This window comes from Rhynchophorus ferrugineus, unplaced genomic scaffold (assembly GCF_030347505.1).
Source record: "Rhynchophorus ferrugineus isolate W39M unplaced genomic scaffold, kcgeb_rfMv2 rfM3, whole genome shotgun sequence".
In the NCBI taxonomy this organism is placed as follows: domain Eukaryota; kingdom Metazoa; phylum Arthropoda; class Insecta; order Coleoptera; family Curculionidae; genus Rhynchophorus; species Rhynchophorus ferrugineus.
The window spans coordinates 30,403,054-30,420,298 of record NW_027472582.1 but is presented as its reverse complement, the minus strand read 5'-3'; the positions used below and the strand labels follow the sequence as shown (position 1 = coordinate 30,420,298).

The following is a 17,245-nucleotide window of genomic DNA, read 5'->3' as shown; positions in this document are numbered from 1 at the left end:
AATTAATTATATGGATTACTATCAATATAATAAACATTAATATTACTGTAGAGTAGATGCACATACTATTATAAACGAAATTCTATCAGAAAGCACATATAATTAATTTGTAATTAAATTGTTAGTAAAGCCACTTCATTTTATTATAATAATACAGACCCACAACACTGATTTGATATTTAAAAGTATATGAATTAGACATTATTCACTTAATAAAAAAAAACAGAAAGAATTAATAAGAAAAAATATTGTTTATTCATAAGACGAACATATGGAACATAATACACTTAAAACTTCCACCACTTCAACCACTTGTTTCTGAAATAAATATGTATAATAAACCAACAAAAAAAAAGATATATGTATCATTCTAACTTAAGTTAAAACAGTTTATTCTTCCGGTACATGCTCCCATCATAATCGATACGTTACGAATTCGAAAACTACTGCTTTCCGCGCCAAGCTCTCGTTTATTTCTCGCACTCCCTCGCACGATCAACGGCGGTTTCCCCCGAACACCGTTCGCAGTGTTATCGGTTTTCCTGTCAGCTGCTTGCTTTTATCGGCGTTGCGACGTTGCTTGCTTAGTAAACTTTAGTTTTTTAACAATTTTTAATTTGTTTATGTGTCCCGCTATCGTGTGCTGTGTGAACTAATAGCATTTGCCTTGTTCCTAACTTTTTGCCCTTCGCTGGATTGTCCCTTGGCGCTTTTCAGGTAGGTCTCTAGCACGATTAAATGTTTTTGTGTAGGTTAGGTGAAGGGTAAGAGGTTATGCACCCCGTTCGATAGGTATGGCACGCCCATTGGGATAAATCCCGTCACGTTTCGACTGATGCCGGCTCGTGTGCCGTATTGTCCCTTCGAAATACGTGAAACCCAATTAAAATAGGAAGGTCAAAATAAATGATAGAAATAGGTTCGGTCTAGGCATGGAGCCGAGCCCGGCGCACGATTGGTTCCGAACACCGTTGCCATGGTTTTCCGAATACGCTTTTTAATTTTAGTAACACTCGGTATAGTTATTTATTTCTTCAAACCTTACATTTATTTTTTTGCTCATTAGTATTTATATATATACAGATATTTTAATACATAGGTTTGTTTATCTTTTACTTAATTATATTTGGGTATTAACCTTGTTTTTGTGTTGTTATTTTTAAGGTCATTCATATTTAGAAATAGTGAATATTTTTAGTTTTTTACAGTAAATAATGGTTTTAATATTTGCTGATATGCTATAATATGGAATATGTATGAAAAGGCGAATGCGCAAGGTTTTGATATTTTTTGTATTTATGGCGAAAATATTAATTATATGCTTAAATTTTTCATATAACGCATAATAATTTAGTTTTAATATAGTTCTTTCTAGAAATATTATGTTTATCCACTATTTTAATAAGATTTTTTATTGTTTCAAGAATTGATTTAAAACTAAATTATTTCCAACTTGCCTTTTATTGCTTTTTTCGCATTAACCATGCTTTTTGCTGTAACTAAGGTGAGTATAATCATATATATTTCACTTTAAGTCAGTACTAATGCACATTTGTTCAATCAGGTATGTATGAGAATACAGGAACTATTTTTAATACAGGTTTTTCTTATCAAATGTTTACTCTTGATACCGGTATTAAAACACTCTCAAAACTAAAATGTTTTATTACTCATAATATTACTTTATTTCTATATATTGTTAAGTAAATAGTTCGGGTGTCCTTATCAGTGATGCTAAAAATTTTTGTGTTATCGCGGTTTCAGTATATATAAAGTTAACTGTTTATAATTTTTTTAATTAAAACTGAGCCTGTTGTTATTAATTTTATTTATATTATTTAAAATAGCTTGATTGTTTTTTTCGTTTTGACGATATGGTGATATATTAAAAATGCCAAAAAATGTTGGTTGCAAGAGAATGACAGAAATGCTAATTATTTTGGCAGCCAAAAAGTTGATTTCTGTAACCTTATTCGCATGTAAGGTTTACATCACTCATTTTTTAAAAATTATTATATTATTATCCATATTGTAAATAAGTGTTATCTCACACTTAACGGTATTGGTGAATCCATGGCGAAGTAACGCAGAAAATGCTTCAAAAAACATTTTAAGTTCCCACTCAAATTTTTTATATTACTGTACATAGATTTTTGATACTTAAACAAAACGTAAACCAAAATATTCCTCACAGTATGTAATGAAATACCTAGAGTATTTATTATATGTCTTTCGATCTTCATTTATGTTCACACTGGCAATTGAAGTAATCGAATTAATGGATTATTTGCAGTGTAAAGTGTTGCATAACTATTTATCGTAACATTTAGAATCTATTACATTGTATCATCCATCTATATAATAATTCTCTCAAATTTATTTAATAGTATATAAATTTAAAATATGTATTAATAGATCTAAAATTATTAATTTTGATTTAAATATTTTTTATGCTATGTTAATGCTTTAAATCGTTGAGTATTTTATTAATGCTCGTCAAACATTGGTTTGCACATATATTTAACAACAGGCGGTCGAGAAGTTTTAAGTTCCAAAGTAATTTTGTCCTATGTTTAGTTTATATTATATAGATTTACTATGGTGTTCCATTCAGTTTGTTAATCTCAATCATTTGTCCATCCAGTCTCCATTTTTATTAATTATTTCGAAGTTGCACTTCCTCTTAGATAATAAAATAAATCGAAAGTTCTAGTATTAGCAATTTTGTAATTTTGATTAAATTGTATTTCCACATAATACATTGCTTTTAGTTAATTATTATATACAATCAATAAATATTAATAACCTCTTAATAGAAATTATTATTTAATATTAAACCTACTGATCAAGATTTATACTATTTTTTTTAAATAATTTTTTTATTAGTTTATCTTTAAATCAAACTGGTTTGAAAGCAAATGCCAGTTATTATTATTTTTTAAAATTATTACTCTTAGTAGCTCCACAATCTGCCCAGAGGGCATTAGGTATTTGCTATGTTTATATTTACAGGCCTACCATTGTAAAACACACTTTTTTGGATTTTTTTTTTATTCAACATTATTCCCTTCAAGGGAGATACACTGATCATAGCGACCTTTCAACTTTTCGATACCAGTTTGATAGTACGATTTGTCATTTGCTTCAAAATAGGCCTCAGTTTCGTCGACAACCTCTTCATTCGACGAAAATTTCTTCCCAGCGAGCATTCTTTTGAGATCTGAGAACAGGAAATAGTCGATGGGGGCCAGATCTGAGGAATACGGTGGATGAGGAAGCAGTTCGAAGCCCAATTCATGGGTTTTTGCCATCGTTTTCACTGACTTGTGACACGCTGTATTATCTTGGCGAGGCACCACTTTCTTTTTCTTCAAATGCGGCCGTTTTTCGGCGATTTCGTCCGTCCAATGGTTCAGTAGGCTATATAATAGTCGCTGTGGATGGTCTTTCCTTTTTCGAGATAGTTAATGAAAATTATTCCATGCGCATCCCAAAATACAGATGCCATAACCCTGCCAGTCGACTGTTGCGTTTTCCCACCCTTTGGAGCGGGTTCATCGTGTGCAGTCCACTCGGAAGACTGTTTATTGGACTTTGGAGTGAAATGATGGAGCCATGTTTCATCCATTGTTACAATATTTACGCAAAAACTATTTATTACGCTTGATCTTCTTCAAACACTGCTTTGAATCATCAACTCGTTGTATTTGGTTAAAAGTGAGCTCGCGGCACCCACTTTGCACAGAGCTTTCTCATACCCAAATATTCGTGAATGATATGATGTACACGTTCAGTTTGTATCTTTAAAGTGTCTGCTATTTCATTCAATTTCAATTTACGGTCATTCAGAATCATTTTGTGGATTTTTAAAATGTTTTCATCGGTAACAACTTCTTTTGGGCGTCCACTGCGTTCACCGTCTTCGGTGCTCATTTCACCACGTCTAAACTTAGTATACATGATGGTTGATTTTCCTGGGGCAGTGTGCGGAAACTCGGCATCAAGCCAAGTTTTTGCTTCAACTGTATTTTTCTCTTCAAAAAGCAATATTTTCTCAACGCGCGGAATTCCTTTTTATCCATTTTTTCACAGTAACAAAAATTGCTTCATTCAAAATGCTATTATTATATAATTATAACTAAAAAACATATGGATTTATTTCTAGTAGCGCCATCTATCTGTCAGGCCGGGGACTTTTCAATTGACCTGTTGTAAATATGGCTTGTAGAAAATCACGTCATTAAGTGATTTCCTGTATAAAATACTATTTTAAACTATTTTAAGTAATTAGTCTTATTTTAAAGCTTATTCTAAAGTCTCTAATAATTAGATCGGATGGTGTTAGACTTTTAATCTACGCACTATCACTTCGCATATTTAGCTGATTAGCGAGTACATTGGGAGCACTGACATTCTTTCGAAGTACATCACACAAACGTGTTGAATTACATTCGCTATTGGTTCTAGAGGAATATCGCGTTGTATTACGTCATTTGAAACATAGTAGGGAGTATCGATAATGGCACGCACAATATTTTGGAACCGTTGTATGATGGATTTTTTAAACTTGCTAGGAGTTCCCCATAGTTGAATTCCATATGACCAAATAGACTTGAGTATAGATTTAAATAATATATTGTTATCTAATTATAACTTGGATTTGCGCCCGATAAGCCAATACGTTTGGTAGAGTTTAAGTCCAAGTTGTTTCCGTTTAGCGAGTAAATTAATTATATATTAAGCTCATTAGCATTTTACTTTACAATATGTACACTGGTGTTTTGTTAATGCGATAATTGTATTAAAGAAAACTGTAACAGGTTTACAGAATAGCAGAAAGAACTAAATGATAACAATTTTTTAAGTTTGCCTATTTCTAATAGATAATTTAGTTTTACAAATTATAGTTAAAAATTGCTTACATTGTTGTCTATGTGCAATCGCATTAAGTAACATAATATCCTAGTAGCCCAAGCGTTCCAGTAGTCTGCTGATTTTGATTTTACACTGTTCCAGATTTATGACACCATATTGAATTTTTATCCGATAATATCACAATGTTAGTTGCATAAATTAACAATTAATTGATTTTTTAAATTAATATAAGAAGTGACTTTACAGTTAGACCATAGTTGGTATGATTTTACATGCTTGTACCTCTTCTCATTCATACAAAAGGGATTACTTACTTAATAATCTAGTTGGTAGACCTCTGCAGTTTCACTCAGCTTTAGCAGCTCATAATACACTACACCTTGCCGATCCCACTATGTGAGCAGCAAGATTATATGACCATGAATATTCTGCTTTGGTGTTCATGAGGATCCTGTAGGATTACTTTTTGCGCTTGAAGTCGTCGCAGTAGATCCAGTTTTCATCACCGGTCACAGAAAATCTTTTTCCTAGCAAGAAATGAAACCTCGATGTTGCAATGCAGTGTGGTAAGCAATTTTTGCTCCTTTTGGAGCTTTCCCGACCGAAAGTTGTTTGAGAATTTCAGTTGAATTTTTGTTTTGCAGCTCACTGTCGTCAAACTTTTTTGGTTTTTAAGGTTGTTTTTTATTACCTACTTATCACTTATATATCGTACGAACTAAAACCCACAATTGTTAATACGTTTTAGAAGTGCTTTATGGGCTTCAGCAGTAATTTCTTGAAATCAAACAACAAATGGAATGAATGAATGTCAAAATAAAATCTTGAGCCTTCCGTGTTTAGCATCTCTATACACTGAATAACTTAATAATACTAAATAAAAAAATATTATTTTATATATAGATATTAAAACCATCGAATTTGACAATTAGGTTAACAATTAAGGTTGTTCAACAATGATACTTTTCAATCATTTCATGTTTTGGAATATAGTTCTAAACTTTGCTAGTGTCAGCAATAAAACAAACAAATTTACCTATTTCTCACATGATTTTAGAATAATATATTTGGGAAATCTATTTTCAGCACTATCTCTCAAAATGCTGTAGTTTATTACTACAGTGCCAAGTTTGACAATCGCGCATAAATTCTTCGTTTTCAGGACGGTGTTTTCTCTAGACGCAAAATGTCGGACTGGAAACTGTCCAAATATAATTTATCAAGTACGCGTTTTTTTTCCTTTTTACAGTTCCAAATATTCAGTTATAATAAAATGTGTGTTACGTGGTTATTGCACTTTTCATTTGTTACTTAATTTTTTTGTTCATAAATGTAAAATTAAGTGTAATTAATTATATTTAAATAATATTTAAATTCATATTATTTAGTGTTTTATTAGGCGTAATCAATTTCAAATAAATGCCATTCTTGTAGCTATATCTTAATACGTTTTGAGGTAAAATATATAATTAAATAATAGTGTAATTTTTCTTTCCTATATAATATTTACATTTATTTGCAATCTACAGTATAAGACGCAGTAAGAACTTGCTTTGATATTTGCAATAATGATTGTTAGTACGCAAGGATACCGACTAATGGTAGTTTTGTTTAATATAATAGTTAGTGTCTCCATATAATTTTAATTTTTGGTTTAATAAATTATTAGGCCCAATATGTCTGTTTAGACGCGAAATTAGTATTTCGAAGAAACTATGAAGTGTTTTTTAATGTCATTTAAAATGTAATCTTTTTAAAGACTTAGTAATACTACTTAAATGTTTAACTAAAAAGATCAGCACATAATCGATACTAAAAATGGTCAAATAATGCATATGTGTTCTAATTATTGTATACGCAGAATTTTTAACCACTAAAATTAGGTCATTAAAATATTTTGAGGACTTAGGATTTCATCTTTGATCTTTTCGGATCTGATCTAAGTTAAAAACTTGAGGGTTTAAGTAAGCGCAAGTAAATTGTTCTTCAACTTCACTTTTCAAAGTCGCGGCTGCAATTGTTATTGGATAAACATCTTCTGATCTTGATAGAAATTTAGCAAAGTATGTAGTTTTTATAAGTGTTTGAGTGATTAGAGCCACACAAGAGGTAAGAGTCCCCACGTGGCTTCCTATAAAATTTCCGATAACTCCATTGATGATTTTAAAATCTTCGGGCAAAACTGAGTCAAAGTCACTGATGTTGTGGTGGTTAAACTAAATACTTAACGTATATTTTGTCTTTAAAATTCCCTCAGTCATAAATTATGAGATATATTTGTCATTATTATTCTAATAAAACGGAAAATTGTAAAGAAAGTGCAAGAGCTGCTCTACAAGAGATATGCTAACCAATTTCTGTAATCGCTAGTAACAATCTAGACTTTCTTCAACAACCATCAATCGATCTTTTATGCATTTATGTTGTTTGATCATTTACGTTATCGAATATTTTGAAAGTTTAATTTATTTTTATAAATATATAACTGTATCCGGCATGTGTTAAATGCCACGTTAATTAAAGAAGTGTTCGATTGTATAATCTGATTACAAATTATTTTTATATCATAATTTAATTTGTCCAATATTTTATATATTATGAAGCTGAATAATAAATACATATTGAAAGTTTTTTTTTGATAACATTTTTGTTAGATATGTTTAGTACAATCTTAATTATAAGTTAATTTATTACTACATTTCATTTGTACTTGGATTAATTCACAAGCAAGAAGAGTGCAACAAAAATAAATACTTCAATATGTATTCCTTAATTAGAAAAGTATAATAACTTAAGCTTTAGTTACTAAAGGTATACACTTTATATAAGCTCGTATGCTTTGATATTGAAATGACCAGACAAATTTACACTCTACTTTGTCAGATTTTGAAATAAATAAAAATTTAGTCTTTTTCATTTATTTTTTCTTTACATACATAGTCTTTTTCATTGCAAATGACGTGAGTTGTTAATATATTATTAGCCTTAGTTAATTGAGAATGGTTGAGTTACTCTTAATAATTAGCATACGGAAGGGTACTTAATACGAAATTATATTTTCTTAACGGAGTAGATAGAGGAAACACATATGAACTAAATTTTCTAAAATTTTATGTTTTGAAATGAAACTCTTAGAGAATCTGCAAAATCTGTATTGCTGTTCAACGTAAATTTTTTCCATTGTTATAATTTGACAAAAGTTGTTCTATTTATATAACTGTGGTTAGCAGATTATGCGCTACGAGTTGACCGTTGATTCAAAATATGCAACGTCGTTAGTTACAAATGTTGTCATCTCTCTGATAATTCTTGAATATACTACCACAAAAAAAATCAATCATGTTGCAATATCAGTTGCTCGTGTCTCATAACCGATACTGATTTAACCATTTTTACCAGTTTGGCTTCAAATTTAAGGAGTTTCAAAATATATCAATATGGAATCTGATGCAAGACAATATTTTTTTCATCCCAAACACTGCTTTACGTTTTTTCATTTATTTATGATCTGCTAGTGTCATCTGAGTTTTCTTATCATTCAACAATACGTATAATTAGAAATCATAATATTTTTGATCTTTGATTCGATTTAAAGAATCGATCGAATTATTTTTGTAGTCAATCGTAATATGAACACTACATCAAGCGGTACCGTCGCTTCTAAATAAGTTTACTAGTCTTTTTGGATTCGATAAGTATCTGTGCACTTCCTATTTTAATTTTCGATGCTCTTTCTCCCCTATACAGGTCATGACGTTTTCTTTTGCATTTCATCTTCTCCCATACTTTTAGTAAGTTATATTTAACTTCTAAAAATTTTAAAACTAATTTAATTGAAAATCTCTCTCACTATCTCCTACATGTCTAATCTTTTTCGCTTTAGTTTTAATATAGTAAATTTGCTTATATTTGCTTCTCCGATTCATCGTTCATTTTTAATCTGTTCTAATTTTCCGCTATCTTTTTTGGTCCCAATGTGCTTCTTAATATTTTCTTTTTTTACATTCGTAATTTTTCTTCATTTTGTTTAGCCATTGTCAAACACTAATATTATTCCAAGAATTGTATCATATGAGAGTTGTTATTTATATTTTGAGCCTAATGATGAAAATATAGTCATTTATTGATAAAAATGGCTTTAATAATTTTCGGTGTATTCTCCATGATGATCAACATATTTGTACATGCGCTTGAACCAACCTTTGTCTAATTATGTGGGATCCAGTGTGTACAAGAAACTAACGGCTAATTTTTCATGCAATATTTTTATTGATGCTCGTCATACTAATGACGAACAATAGCGGTAATTTCATGGCAGGTCAAATGACGATATTACAATGTCATTTTGTGCACAACATCTATGTTTTCTGCCACAGCAACTGGTTTTGAATGGCCTTGACTACTTTGATCCCTAAGCGACAGCCAGGGATGAGGTTTCATCATCAAAAGGCGAAGTAAGTTACTCGATGCACTTCTGTCTTAACTCATTATTAACATTAACAGTTAACTCCATTTTTTCACTGATACAAAATTTTCAAGTCACTAAAGAAGGATTGCTATGATTATAAAGGCCAAACTTATTAGTATTGTCAAGACTCAATATATTAGTAGCAGCCCTTGTATCAATAAAATTTGATATATGTTAAACTGTAAATTGAGTTGACTTGGAAACCATTAATATAAATAATCGCTATACAAAAATATTACGAAAACTGTCATTAAAAATAATATTAATAACATTATGTATGTCATTTTAACTAAATTTATTAAATTTCGAAATTTAATACATTTTTCAAAAATCTTAATCTCATTAGTATTGATTAAATTTGGTAGAGATGATTAGGCACAGTAGGAACATCCCTTACCCTCTGTTCTAGTGACATTTCGATTGGTTTCCGCCTCATTGCGATCTTCTGTTTAACTTATCGCATACGATGACGTACGCTTATTACATTTTACAGCCCTATAGTAATATAATTTGAATATATTATGCAATAGAAACACCATTATTTTAGGGGAAACACCTTTTTCGCATATAATAAAATTTGTTTTTAGAAAACGTTTTTTAAAGTGCGATGAACTTTGATCCGAAAATTGAATTGATTTCATTCAACTATCCCTCAATTATTTGTTGTTTTTTGTATTGTTGAACTCCATTTTATTGAATCGTTGACGAATCGTTCGTTCTATTTTTCTGTTACGTTAGGTTTCAGTCAGTCTTCAATTAAATTCATTTGTTCCTTCTAGGGTTCGATCCACTTATTTGACGGAATAGGATAAGGCTCATTCGCATCCAAAGGTTTTTTAAATCATCCGATTGTCCCTGCAACTTATTTAAGCAATACAATATGATGAGCTCCACTAATTCTCACCATAGGATCGATGTGATCAGTCGTAGTTTTATAGCTTTTTTCAGCTTTTTTTAAAGGATTTTAATTAATGTATTTTTTGTGTGATTTTTTAGCCGGTAATCTACTTCTAACCAGCACTTTGACCACCGCCTTCTGATATCAAACCTATTGATTTTACTATTTAATAAAAAAAATAGTGTAGACCTGGCTCTTCGGCTGCAATTCGTGTTGCAAAAATAAACCAAGCGTGATTATGGTGATTCAAAGCGAATTTAGGAAGAGACAAAATATTAAATGCAATTTATTATTTAACACATTAAATAAATTAGGTGTAATCATTTTATAAATAGTATGAGAATATATATTATATTTATGGAAATAAAGATACTTATACAGTTCAAAAATCCATTAAAACCAGCGAATTAAAGTTTTAATTGTTTCAACGTCCGTCTTATTAACTAGCTGTAACTATTCCCGATTTAGCTCATTATACATTAAACAATGATTTTCATGGAAAACGAATAAGTGAAGAGGTAATATCTAACTTAGAAGAATCATTACAGATATTATTTATAAGGATAAATCAGGAGGAAGTATAATACGAAGCATTTCAAAAAACCCTACAGTAATGGGATGCATATATTTGATTTCTTTTACAATTAGTGTAATGGTGTAGTACAGCTCAAGGAGCATACTGGTTCAACAACCTGCCTTATCTGGCCAATGAACATTTCTTATTATTATATTATATAATATGTATACTTCACATGTAGAAAATCACTATATATGTCCTATAATCAGAACGGTGGTGTTAAACATTTTGTCTACGCATTATACTATTACATTGCCCATTTGGCTAATTATCGAGCACATTCGAATTCATTACCACTGTTTAAAATTACTAATGACCGTTATGGGTTCTGATATCGCGTTAATTACAGACATGATAGGGAGCACAATGGATCATCGATATTAGACTTGTTAGCAGCACCCCATAGTTGGATAAGCTTAAGTGTTGATTTGTCTAGCAATATCTTGTTATTTAATGGTAACTTGGATTTGCGCCCTACAGGCGAAAACATTTGATACCATTTCCATACCTTTATATAGATTATAACTCCAAGTTGCTTTGTGTTTATGAAGTTCATCTTCCAGGTTAAGCATCGATGTCTTCCAGGTCTAGATGCATACCAAGATATTTGTCTCAGCTGGGGAAGTTGGCAATTATTAATATTCACTGATGGGCATGTTCTTCTACTTATAGTGACATGGACAGATATCGTTTCATTTGATTTAATATGTTGTCTCTTCAGCAACAGTTGAATTTTATCAAGGTATGTTTGGAGATTCTTTGGTGCTGTTATTGGATCTTCGTGAGATACTAAGATTGTTGTGTCGTCTGCATATGTTGTCACAGTAGGGATTTTTGTAGCATCGGACCTAGAATCAGGCCTTGTAGAATTCCTGAATATATTAGATCTAATTCATTGAGTTTATTGTCCTCTTTTATAGTGAAATGTATATATAAGATATAATTTTAACGAATGCAAATGCAGATGAGGGAGGAGTTTCTTGAATTTAGTCTGCAACCTTGCGTGTCATGCATATCAAAAGCTGGATATATGTCCAGGAACTGCAGCCGAACAATATTTTTTGACATTTAAGTTCATATTTACTTTGTTTACAAGTCTATTAACTTTTTCTCTACTCCCGTGCTTATACGGAAAATAAACACATTCCTGTAAGTTAAAATCCGTATATTCTTTTTCGTTTCAAATCCACGATCTATTTGAATAACATTGTGTACTCTGTTCAAAACAGTAATGACACGGGAGACCTGTCAAAACGTCGCAATGTTGCCGCAGCATCTTTGGGTTTTATTACATTTTAGCTCTGACATTACAAAATTTTAGTATAAATAAAATAATGAAACAAAAATGTTATGTATTATAATTTATTTTAACATAGTACATCTAATGCATATATTATCGAAGAACTTAAAACTACAATTAATTATACAGCCACAATAATTTATAGGTTAGAGTTGTTTTATTATATACAATGAACTTTTTTCCGCACTAGTATAGGTAGGGTTCTAGGCGCGTTTTTTATATAGTGGCATCCCCCGAAGGCCTAATCAACCTAATTAACAATTGTATATATGAGTAATGTATTTTACTTTCATTAGAGAACCTATTTATGTTTTACGCTTAGTTCTTATTTCTTTCGATGTAATTGATCATTGTAAAGTCATTATGATATTACCTTATTTCTCGTCAGTTTGTCCTGTTACTACCTGTATACATCTTTCTTGATAAAACTACATTTAATCACTACATTATCCTTAATGCATTTGCCATATCTGCAAAACAGTTAGTATTATTTCCTTCCTCATACATGTTAACCAAATGTTCATGTATATTCTGAACAATAACACACATGCTCATAAAGCTTTCACACTCTCTAATACAATTTTCTACAATTAAAGTATATTAATTGTATACTGACCTTTAGTTGTTTCCTCTTTCATCACCGTGTTTTGGTATTTGTTAGCATTGAGTCATAAATCATAAGACTAATTAAGTTAATTAACGATTAAGTACTAATTAACTAAGCTGTTTATTTGCAATATATCAAAAACTTGCTGAAGATTCTATTGTAATAATTCTTCTCAATACCCCATATTAACCCAATTGGATTAAATATGCAGTGATAGGGAGGAAGGGGACGTAATACTCTGTGACCATAACATTCAGTAATCTAATCTGCCATGTATATTTTCTATTATTTATATGCAATTAAATATTTTATGTATATTTATCAAGTAACAATTTGAAATAGTTCTTTCTTTAACATGGTTTCCTCGAAACTTATGCACTATAAGCCGTTCTTTAATTGAAGCCTTTGTTGATGTACTTGTTGGGATTTTCCCCACCAGTGTACTATATATATGGTAGATATTGTGCAATGTACATAAAATAATAAACCTTATGGATAGTTATTCCAAAGTTTACCTTTTTTGTTTTACTTTTGTTTACTTTTGTTATATATATATATATATATATATATATATATATATATATATATATATATATATATATATATATATATATATATATATATATATATATATATATATATATATATATATATATATATATATATATATATATATGTATATATATATATATATATATATATATATATATATATAAATTGATATATCAATCTTCCTTGATTTTGTTATATGTTTGTAAATATTGTATTCCTTTAAAAGCAATCTCTGGAAGTTGCATTAAACCCCTTCGTGGGTTGTTTTTTCACCACTTAAAGTCTAAATTACCCAACAGTGTATGAAGGGATGTTCTATATCCCTCAAATAGGTGTATGTCTTTTGGCTTTTTATGGATACTTTCCAGACTAATAATTTTCTCTGAAATAATTGTATTAAATTATGTTTCGTTTGAAAAAACTACTTACTGTTTTTTTAGATTTCGTATATTTGATCTATAATATAGCCAACAACAAGCTGGTCTGTTTCACATAAACACGGTTTCTTTTTGCTAATTTTAAGGCTGTAATGTTATTAATTTTTTTGAAATATTCTAGTGACCGTGTCCGTACTAATATACAGTGCAGGTGTAACGCGCAAAAAAAAATTCGATAAAAACCCCGGGGATTTGCATTTTATTAAAACAAAGCGTTTGCCGGTTTATAACCCGTAATTATAATATTTTGAAGAATGTTGCAGACGTTTGACAAACGGACAACTTTTGCAATCTCTTTCGGTTACATAACAGTATTCTATCTTTTTTTAAATAGAGTAAAATGATAAAGATAATATTGTCTGATTGTAAAACGAATTTAGAACTTTAGACAGACACATATTGACACACGTATCACTACTGTTTTGAACTATAATATATATAACATATTGTTGTAAAAGTATTATGTAAAAGATATATTCCGGCAATATAACGTCTCGTCGCATAAAGATAAGTATTAAACCGCCATCAAGGTCACGATATCGAATCCGATTTTATCCAGAATCGTTCAATATCAAATAACGATTCTGCAAAGTTCGGTCCGTCGGAATACGGAGGTCATCAATTCGAGTTTACCGGAGTTTATCCTGGTCAGGTCGGTTCGCCATATGAAATAAATGCATTTGGGCGTGTGACGCGGAATGCAATATTGCGCCGCGTGTGTCGGAGTGCTAGACACGAAACTGAGCAAAATGTCTTGTAACGAACCCGAATGAAATTGAACGACGGACGGGGGTAGTTTAATGCAGCTTTTTTGTGTTTTCTATGAGACAATTCCATTAGTTTTATTTTTGCGAATAAATAGCCTATAAAGTTAGTTTAGTTGAAGATGCAATAACCCTCCGCTTTTGTTAATAAACGTAGAACATCAATTAATTTCCTCACATACACATCAAGATGTGAGAAAACTGCATCTTTTTTTTCCCAAAATATAATTTTTTCTTTAATTATTCTCTATTTCTGTCAGCTGATTTATTGAATTCTAGAATCAAGCTTCAGCATCAATTAAACTGATTTAGTGCTTGGTTTTGAAACTGTTGCGCCACTATTAATAAATCCATATGGCCTTAAAATGAGACATGTCAAAAGCGTATGCTATTTTAACTTTCAGTACAAATAAGGCTTACCCAAGGTGTTCAAAGTTGAGTAACTCAGTTTCGGCCATTTTAAACAATATTTTATACAAGCGTTTTGCAAAAAAAAAGTTTAAGTGGCCGTTAAAGTTAAAGTTTAAATTGTACTATGGTAACTTTCTAATAGTTTTATTGGTCCTTAATATTTTTTTGAGATTGTTTTCAGTAACGTATTGCGAGTGAACAAATTATGGATTAGAACAAGAGAGCTATCGTGGTCATGAATCATTGCTATACATATGTTGGAATCGACAAGGTTAGTATACTAAGGGCTGTTAAAACCGAATAAAAATATTGCTGGAAATATTTACCGACCTCACTTCGACTCTTCGAATGACGTATCAGTACAAAAATCCCAGTAAATGCGAATAACACACACGCAAAATCACCCTCTTGTATAACAACGCTCGACTAGATGTTGTAAGAATTGTGAACGATATATACAGCTCGAAAAGGAAGACCGACGTCCGAAGCACCGACGATAGTTACCAGATAACACCTTCTGGTTTCTTCTTGGTCAGATCAATAAAGCACGGGCACGTTGAAAGAAGTATGAAACGATTGGATCTCCACCAAACTAACATTGTTCTTTCGACATGGTATCAACTATAGACTACATAATGTAAACCATTTTATTAAGTGGTTATCGCCCAGTAGTTGAAATTCGACTACATTCTAAGTTAGTTATGTTATTATTTTAGTTAATTACTCGCAATAATATTACAAGAGAAACAGTGACACCGAAAGAGTAACCCAAATAATGATGCTGATTTTAGTGATAGATGTATTATTAAAAAAAACCATTGATTACAATATAAGATTACTTTTATATCAAATCCCCATAATCAACAGAATATCAAGTTCAAGAAGTTCGAAGTACTATGGGAAGATATGATAAAAGTACTATAATGAAGTATATATGATAAATAGTATTTACGTTTTTTAAATTATTTATGTTGAATAATAATTGGAACAGTAGTCACAGTAAAAAAGGTATATAAAAGTAACTTAATTACAAAGCCTGAACGACTATTAGGTTTTTAACAACTATGTTTATTAAGTGAGTAACTCAAATAATAATTGATAAAGAAACATATTTTATTATATAATCTCGAAATGCATACACATTTTATATTACTATCAAAATGCATAATTTCCTCTAATTGCAGCATCGATCATGGACTATCGATGTAAGATTAACATTTTCACATAACTTTTACATTCAAACCATTTATACCCGCAAAACAGCACACCCGCACACAGTGGACTGCACATGATGATTCCCAGATTCTCTACCCAGAGAACTATCGAATTTGTCCCCAAACGCAAGCTCACTTGATTTCTTTTCATATTTCCTTCTAGATAAACTGCTACACATGAATCAATAACATCATCAGCTTGACAACATTAAGGGGCGTTAAAATTGATGTATCACTACACAATGGTATACAACTTAAAATGGTATACTTTTTATGATATATAGAGCGACTGGTTATTTAAGGTTAGAATTAAAGGTTTCGTTTATATTGAAATTTGATTGGTTGGGCATTATCGCTACAGTCATTCCAACAGGTCATCTCTTCTTTTCGTTAATATAAAATGGCTTTCAAGTATAATATATATTTTTGTTTTAAATCCTTTATGGGAGTTGTAAAATTAAACATTTTGATTGGGCAAGCACAATATACACTCCGACTTCTTAAGTTTGTTTACATTATAGAAAATTCAAATTACTGTGAATTTAGATCACTTTTTACAATTACATACTTTTAATTAATTAATAACCTCATTTAAAGCTTTTAAATGCGCTAATCTGTAATGCCTGCATACTATGTTATTGCAATTGTTACAAATATTTTGGTAGTATTATTTTTTTTGGAAAATAAAACGGTTTTTTTGCACATTATATCAAAATTAACTTTCAACTATAGGCTATAAAATAAATTACAGACAAGTTGCTTGTAATCTTACGTAAGTGTGGCTAATATCAAATGTCACAAGAGAAAAGCAACATAATGGTGGTGGAAGTTTGATACAAGATCCTGTTATAATAAGCTGTAATCATTGTATTTCTAATTTAGTGTTAGACTGAATCTCCTTTTCCATGCAATTCCGTATATTGAAAAATAAATTACACTGATATATTTTTGTGGTAACGAAATTGTAGTTTATGTTACACTACGAATTTACATTTTCATATTTTTTTGGCAATTTTATACATTCAAATTTTATTTTATTCTTGAATTTCTTTTATTTGACATTGTCATTGCTTTTAACAGGATTTTAGTTACAGAACAAAGTTACTTTTCATTCGGTTACCATATATCATAGGAGATAGAGG

General features: G+C 30.4%; 1 protein-coding gene across 3 annotated transcripts in view; it reads left to right on the top strand.

The window, feature by feature from the left end:
* The first annotated feature begins 548 nt into the window (after positions 1–548).
* mbl (splicing regulator muscleblind) overlaps positions 549–17,245 on the top strand; it is a 630,287-nt gene continuing 613,590 nt past the window's right edge. For all 3 annotated transcript variants that reach the window (XM_076398245.1, XM_076398242.1, XM_076398234.1), the window contains exon 1: positions 549–717. The gene's annotated coding sequence lies outside the window, so the exon portion shown is untranslated. The remainder of the gene's footprint in view (positions 718–17,245) is intronic.